The following is an 8,281-nucleotide window of genomic DNA, read 5'->3' on the forward strand; positions in this document are numbered from 1 at the left end:
AGTGGGAGATTGTTAGATGTATGCCCTAGAAGCCAATCTGGCGGACACATTATTAATTCTGGGACATAAATTTGTACTTGACTTTATTATTATTGAATAATAAAAGGGCATCTTTTCATTCATATTGTTTATGTGTCTATGAATCGTCCAAGAAATTAATAAGATGATGATACATATTCTCAAGAGTTGAGAATTTGAGCCATGTATCATTGGTGATTAATTTCTAAATACTCCTGATCAATGGATCATCACGAGGACAGCGATCGATCCGATCAGTGCACAGATCGCTTTCCTTATGGATGGACGAGACTCGAGTCCACAGTGTAGGGACACTGAAGTGATAGTGCAAGTGCTTGTTAGAGAACAAGGGTACTGAGCGTGACCAAGACAAGAAGTCACTTGGATGTCTATCCACTCGTCAGTGACTTGCTTGATGTTGCAGTAGTGTGACTGGTCCTTTGACCTGCGGTGCTTCGGCTATTCACAGTGAGGTTATTGTAGTTTGACTGCACATATACATGGTTTCTAGTCATATGTATCCTTGTTGTGGAGATTGGCTGCAGTAGGTTCACTGTAGGAGTAGGGTATGCACTTACATGGAATCTATTGACCTTGATAGATGAGAAGAGATCCTATGTGATTTATAAGACTGAGTTCTAAGACCTTGGCCAGGGCAGAATATATAGTGGAAAAGAGTTTTCTACTCTCGAACTCAAGTCGAATAAATCTAGACATATGACAGACAACGGGGTTTGACGAGTTATCCATGACCTCCGATCTGTAGGGATCCACGATAGAAGGACTGTATCATACGATAACTGCACCTAGAGGTTCATTATTCTATTTTGCTGGGTGGCCACTACATACTGCTAGGTGTCACTGGTGGATGGTGAGACTCATAGGGATCATCTTGATGGTCGATAATCCCTGGTGAGTTGAGTTGAAATTGTTTCAACCCATTGAAAGGAGTTTTCAATGATATTGTGATAGAGATCGCAATATATCTCACTACCAGTCAGAATAGAACCTATGGGGTCACACACATTAGAGGTATTGACCGATCCAATGGTTGAATGTGATTAGGAATCACAAATAATCAATTAGATTGATAAATGGATAACCCGCTAAGAGTTAGTGGTTGGAAGAAGGAACAATTGCAATCGGATTGCAATTTAATTTAATTAATTGGATTTAATTAATTGGACTTGATCATGAGTTCTACTTGGAGTAGGATCCTTGGAGTCCTAATTGGATTAGGATTTCAAATTAAATTAGAGTCCTACTAGGAGTAGGATTTCTTAAGTCCTAATTGTCTTAGGGCTGAAATTCGAACAAGTCCTGATTAGATTAGAATTTTCTTAAGTCCTAATTAATTTTAAATTTAATTAATTTCATGACTCCTAATTGGATTAGGATTGAAGAGTTCAATAGAGTCATGGTTCAATTAAATCCTAATTAGATTAGGATAAGGAGAAAATTGAAATGGGTTCATAAAAATCCTATTTTGAATAGGATTGGACTTATGAAATGAACCCAAATTAAATCACCCTTTAATTTGATTAAATGGTGGATTTAATTGGACTTGAGGGAGGGGCCCACACCCCTCCCCTTGGTGCTTGCGTGAGAAGAAAAGGAGGGGGCTACGCCCCTCCTTGCTTGCCACATAAGGGATAAGAATGAGTTCCTAAAAAATATGAACTCATCTTTATCCCTTAGCACATTAAAAAGGGCATGGAATTTCGGCCAGCATTCATGGTTTTTCTTTGTCATTCACGGCAGCAAGCACTCTCCTCTCATTCCTCTCTTCAGCCACAAGAACAAGGGAAGAAACCAAGAGCGATGTGATCTCCTTCTTCCTCTTCTTTTGGTTCTAGCGCAAGGAAAAGTAAAAGGCTGCGAAGAGCCTTCGTTTCTTCTTCCTTGGCACTTCCTTCTTCTTCTTCCTCTCAAGCCAATCAAAGGTTGATTTAAAGGAGAGGACTTCAGCCATCCATAGCCTTCTCTGCAAGGGAGCTAGCACCCCGGGGAGATCCAAAGGCTTCGATCGACTCACTACTTCGTGTGGATACCTGTAGAGGCCGGACGCGTGTGCGGCTTCCACTGAGCCTTGATCAAATACCACGTAAATCAGATTTACGGAGACCATCTAGCCGCACAAGGTGAAGATCTGATCTTCTTAATGATTTTAAAATGGTTTAAAATAATTTAATTCTAATCTATCTACAAACGAAAGGTTTTAAAATACGTTCATGCGATGAACGGATCCTGCATATGTTTTTTTGCTGTAATTTGAAAATTATTTCGAAATTTTCATGGTATATGAGGGATGCTAACATAAAGAGCCGACCCTTTGAAGTGATCACAACAAGAGCCGTCTCAACATCTTGAAGTGCCGACCTAGGATGAACATGAGTCGAAGATGAGTCGACCCTTGTGTTTAAAGAGGCGACTCCTGAAGAAGATGAGTCAACCCTTAAGGTTAAATAGTCGACCTTTTGAAGTTATCACAGCAAGAGCCGTCTCAACATCTTGAAGTGCCGACCCAGGATAAACATGAGTCGACCCCTGAGTTACATGAGTCGAAGATGAGTCGATCCTTGTGTTTAAAGAGTCGACTCCTGAAGAAGATGAGTCAACCCTTAAGGTTAAAGAGCCTACCCTTTGAAGTTATCACAGCAAGAGCCGTCTCAACATCTTGAAGTGCCGACCCAGGATAAACATGAGTCGACCCCTGAGTTACATGAGTCGACCCCTGTACTGCTGGGACCACAATGGAAAGTTAGCAACAACTTTTATCTTCTTCTGTAACAGAAAAGATTCCCATCAGAATGGAAAGAAAGTAATTCAAATCCCACCGAAGAACTCGTCTATAAATTCAAGGGAACCTTAGAAGGAAAACAACAAGAAAAAGAGAGAAATATTCTGTCAAAGAAAGAAAAGTTTCTACAAAAGAAAGGAGAAGAAAAAGCTAAATAGTTCATCATCCTCACCGGCATTCATCTGAAACTTTCTCCTGTGAGAAAATCAATCGAAGCTTCTCATCACATCAAGAAGAGCTTGTGTTCGAACATCGGGACATTCTTCCACAGCCAACCTCTTCATCGGCTTCAACTTTCATTTTTATTGAAATATTCTATATACTCTGAAGCTTTAAGTTTTCTGGTTACAACATTCATTTATTTGGATTAACTGTTGCTGTAATAGTTTCATTCATTTGAAACTTATAAAGGCTCTTTCAAGTATTGATTGGAAGTTGCTGAATCGGTAGTATTCAGCAAAGGAAAAAGTTTTTGGTTGGTTTGTCTGAAAACCAATTAGGTTGTTTGTGAGCCCGGAAAAACAAACGGTGTAAAGTTTTTGGTTAGTTTGTCTGAAAACCAACTGGGTTGTTTGTGAGCCCGGAAAACAAACGGTGATAGATTTTCGGTTGGTTGCCTGGAAAAACTAATTGGATTTTTGATTGTGAGCCCGGAAAACAATCAGTCTGTAATCTGCTGGATTATAGTGAAATCTCAAGGTAGGTTTGGGGAGTGGATGTAGGTGCTGGGAGTGCACCAAAACGGTGTTTGTGTGTGTGGTTTATCTCTTTTTTGCCACTGCATATTTCTAACTGCTTTTCCCATCTCATCACCGCTTTAATTGTGCAACCTTATTTTCGTTGCTGAATCTACAAGTTACTAGAGGATAACTGTAACTCATTCACTTCATGCTATTATTTTTTAAAAGACCCAATTCATTCTCCCTCTTGGGCTGCACCTCTGGGCAACAAGTGGTATCAGAGCCTGGTACTCACAGTAACTTTTTGATCTAACAATCAAGAGTTAAAGGTCATGGTAGCCACCATGGGATCCTCTATTGCCGAAGGGCAATCTACCAACAGACCACCTCTTTTCAATGGCACACACTTTACTTATTGAAAAACACGTATGTGTATTTTTATTCAAGCACTTGACTATGATTTATGGACTGTTATTGTCAATGGACCTCACATACCAACTAAGATTATTGATGGCATCACCTTATTCAAACCTGAAATTGAATGAGATGACCATGATAAAAGAATGGCTTAGCTGAATGCAAAAGCCATGAATGCTCTTTACTGTTCTTTAGATGCAAATGAGTTTAATCGTATATCTATTTGCATGACTGCTAAAGAAATTTAGGATAGGCTGGAAGTTACACATGAAGGCACTAACTAGGTCAAAGAATCTAAAATCAGTATGCTACTGCATAAATATGAATTATTTAAAATGGAAAATAGTGAGTCTATAACTAAAATGTTTACTAGATTCACTGATATTATAAACGGCTTGAAAAGCCTTGGTAGATCTTACTCTAACAGTGATCTTGTTCGGAAATTCTTAGGTCTCTTCCTAGAGCATGGGAAGCAAAGGTCACTACCATTTAAGAAGCCAAAGATCTCAACTCTCTTCCACTAGAAGAACTGCTAGGTTCCTTAATGACTCATGAGCTTTCAATAAAACAGAACCTTGAGAAGGACGAACCCAAGAAGCGCAGAACCATTGCTCTTAAGTCCACTCTACATGAAGATGAGAGCAAGGATTCTAAATCCGACAATAAGAAAATGGCCCTGATTACAAGAAGGTTCAAAAAATTTTTCAGAAGAAATAGAGAAAACTTCAAGAAAAGGCCTGTAATCAAAGGGGAGCAAAGCAAAGAAAACAATCATAAGGAGCAATATGTTTGTTATAAGTGCAAAAAGCCTAAACACTTCAGAACTGATTGTCCTCTATTGAAAAAGGCTCCAAAAAGGTTAAGAAAGAAAGCTATGCTGGCTACTTGGAGTGACAGTGATGAATCCAGCTCTAGAGAAGAAGAACAGCAACAAGAAGCTGCAAATCTGTATCTAATGGCATACGAAAATAAGGTATATTTGAATACTGAATATGATTTCACTTTTGATGAACTTCAAGATACTTATTCTGAGCTAATGATTGAATATAAAAAACTTAGCCTAAAGAATAAGAAATTGAAAATTAAGAACCAATCATTGGAAAAAAAATGTTCTGCTTCTGAAAAATGAAAAGGAACTGCATGAAGAAAATCAGAAGTTAGCTAAAGAAGTTAGAAAACTGAAACCTATAGTAGACAAATTCACCCTAAGTTCTAAGAAATTAAATCTAATTCTTGAAAGTCAGAAAGCTATCTATGATAAAGCTGGTTTAGGATATAATCCTTGGAGAAAATAGAAATCATTGAAAAATATATTTGAGAAACCAACTTATGTTCAACCAAAATCTGCACTATTCAAATTAGATAAACTGAAAAAGAAATACACTGCATGTAATCCTATAAGCCAGAATCTTAGGAGCAATGTTTCAATTAAGAAGATATGGGTTCCAAAGGGAACCATCATTGCTAACATTCAAGGACCCAAGAAAGCTTGGGTACCAAAGATAAAGAATTAAATTTCTGTTTTGCAGGTGTGTCTAGCATCTCAAGCATCAAACAGAAAATGGTATTTGGACAATGGGTGCTCTAGACACGTGACAGGGGATGAATCCCAATTCAAAAGAAAAATGGAGGAATGGTTACCTTTGGTGATAATGGAAAAGGCAAAATCATTGGTATTGGTAACATTAGGATAACTCCAACAACTTTTATTGAAAATGTTTTATTGGTAGATGGATTAAAACATAATTTACTAAGCATTAGTTAATTCTGTGATAAAAGATATGTTGTGACTTTTGAATCATCTATGTGCTTAGTTTCTAGTACTAATGACAGTGGTGTAATATTTACTGGACATAGATATGGAAATATGTATTTGGTTGATTTAGATTAAATACTCATGAAAAACATGGATTGTTTGGTAGCTATGAAAACCAAAAATAGTGAAGCTAGCTGGTTATGGCATCGAAAATTAGCTCATGCAAGCATGGACTTAATTTCAAAGCTTATTCAAAAAGAACTTGTTTTCGGCTTGCCTAAATTATCATTTGAAAAAGATAAAATTTGCTCTGCATGTCAACTAGAAAAATAGACCAGAGCTTCTTTTAAATCTAAAAATGTTGTCTCCACAACTAGACCTTTAGAGCTTCTGCATATGGACTTATTTGGACCAATTAGGACTGCAAGCCTGGGTGGAAAACTTTATAGCTTTTTTATTGTGGATGATTTTTCTAGATACACATGGGTTTCATTTTTGATGCACAAAAATGAAGCATTTTCAGCTTTCACTAAACTGTATAAAAAGATTTTAAATGAACATGGATTGCAAATCATCAAGATTAGAAGTGATCATGGAACTGAATTTGAAAATCATGACTTTAAAATTTCTGCACTGAAAATGATATTGATCATAACTTTTCTGCACCAAGAACTTTACAATAAAATGGAGTTGTAGAGAGAAAGAATAGAACTTTTACTGAAATGGCTAGGACAATGTTATGTGAAAATCACTTACCTAAATACTTTTGGGCTGAAGCTATAAACACAACCTGTCATGTTCTTAACAGAGTTACTATTAAGTCTATTCTAAAGAAAACTCCTTATAAACTTTTGAAAAATAAGAAACCAAATCTTTCATACTTTCATATTTTTGCTTGCAATTGTTTTATTCTAAATAATGGTAAGGACAACTTGGAAAAGTTTGATTCCAAATCAGATGAAGCTATTTTTCTTGGATATTCTTCATCAAGCAAAGTATATAGAATATTCAACAAGAAAATTTTAGTTGTAGAAGAATCAATACATGTTATTTTTGATGAATCTAATGATCCTTCTTCAAGAAAGAATGTAGATCTTGATGATGATGCAGGAGAACTCAACAAGCAAATCCAAAAGTTAACCCTAAAGGATGTTTTTGCATCTGAAAATTCAGAAGATCATGAAAATCAAGATGAAGAAGATCAAATGGTTAAAGGTAAAACTAGTCTACCAAAAGAATGGAGGTATACACATAGTCATCCTAGAGATTTAATAATTGGTGATCCTTCACATGGCATTAGGACTAGATCTTTTATTAGAGATGTTTGTAATCATCTTGCATTTGTTTCTCAAATAGAACCAAAATCTTTTGAAGAAGCTGAAAAAGATAACAATTGGTTAATGGCTATATAAGAAGAACTAAACTAATTTGAAAGAAACAATGTTTGGAGTTTGGTTAGAAGACTTGAAAATACTTCTGTAATTGGGACAAAATGGGTTTTCAGAAATAAATTAAATGAAGATGGAATGGTAATTAGAAATAAGGCTAGATTAGTTGCTAAATGATACAATCAAGAAGAAGAAATTGATTTTGATGAAACTTTTGCACCTATAGCTAGACTTGAAGCTATTAGGCTATTACTTGCATTTGCATGCTTTATAAATTTTAAATTATTTCAGATGGATGTCAAAAGTGCATTTTTAAATGGTTTCATAATTGAAAAAGTTTATGCAGAACAGCCATCTGGATTTGAAAATCATAAACTTGCAGATCATGTTTTTAAATTGAACAAAGCACTTTATGGCTTGAAGCAAGCTCCTAAAGCTTGGTATGATAGATTAAGCAACTTTTTAATAGAGAGTAATTTTTCAAGAGAAAATGTTGATAAAACTCTGTTTATTAAAAAGAAAAATGCTGATATTCTGATTGTTCAAATATATATTGATGATATTATATTTGGTGCTACTAATGAAAGTTTATGTGAAGAATTTGCTAAGCTCATGCAAAGTGAGTTCGAGATGAGTTTGATGGGTGAACTCAACTTCTTCCTTGGACTCCAAATCAAGCAAACAAGAGATGGAATCTTCATCTGCCAAAGCAAATATACAAAGAAAATCTTAAAGAAGTTTGGTATGGAAGATTCAAAATTATTAGGTACTCCTATGAGCCTCTCTTGTAAATTAAAAAAAGATGAGCATAGTAAATCCTTTGATTCAAAGCTGTATAGAGGAATGATTGGATCTCTACTTTATCTCACAGCAAGTAGACCTAATATAATGCATAGTGTTTGTATGTGTGCAAGATATTAAGTAAATCCTAAAGAATCACACTTAATTGCTGTTAAAAGGATATTAAGATACTTAAAAGGAACTCAACATTTAGGTTTATGGTATTCTAAGACATCTACAATTGACTTAATTGGATATTCAAATGCTGATTTTGCTGGTTGTAGATTAGACAGAAAAAGTACAAGTGGAACTTGTCAATTTTTTGAAACTATCTTAATCTCTTGGTTTAGAAAAAAGTAAAATTCTGTAGCATTATCTACAGCTGAGGCTGAATATATTGCTGCAGAAAGTTGCTGTGCCCAAATTCGATAAATTAAGCAAC

Source organism: Phoenix dactylifera, chromosome 5 (genome assembly GCF_051530095.1).
Source record: "Phoenix dactylifera cultivar Ajwa chromosome 5, Ajwa_hap1_PhDact_Kaust_v1.1, whole genome shotgun sequence".
Taxonomy (NCBI): Eukaryota; Viridiplantae; Streptophyta; class Magnoliopsida; order Arecales; family Arecaceae; genus Phoenix; species Phoenix dactylifera.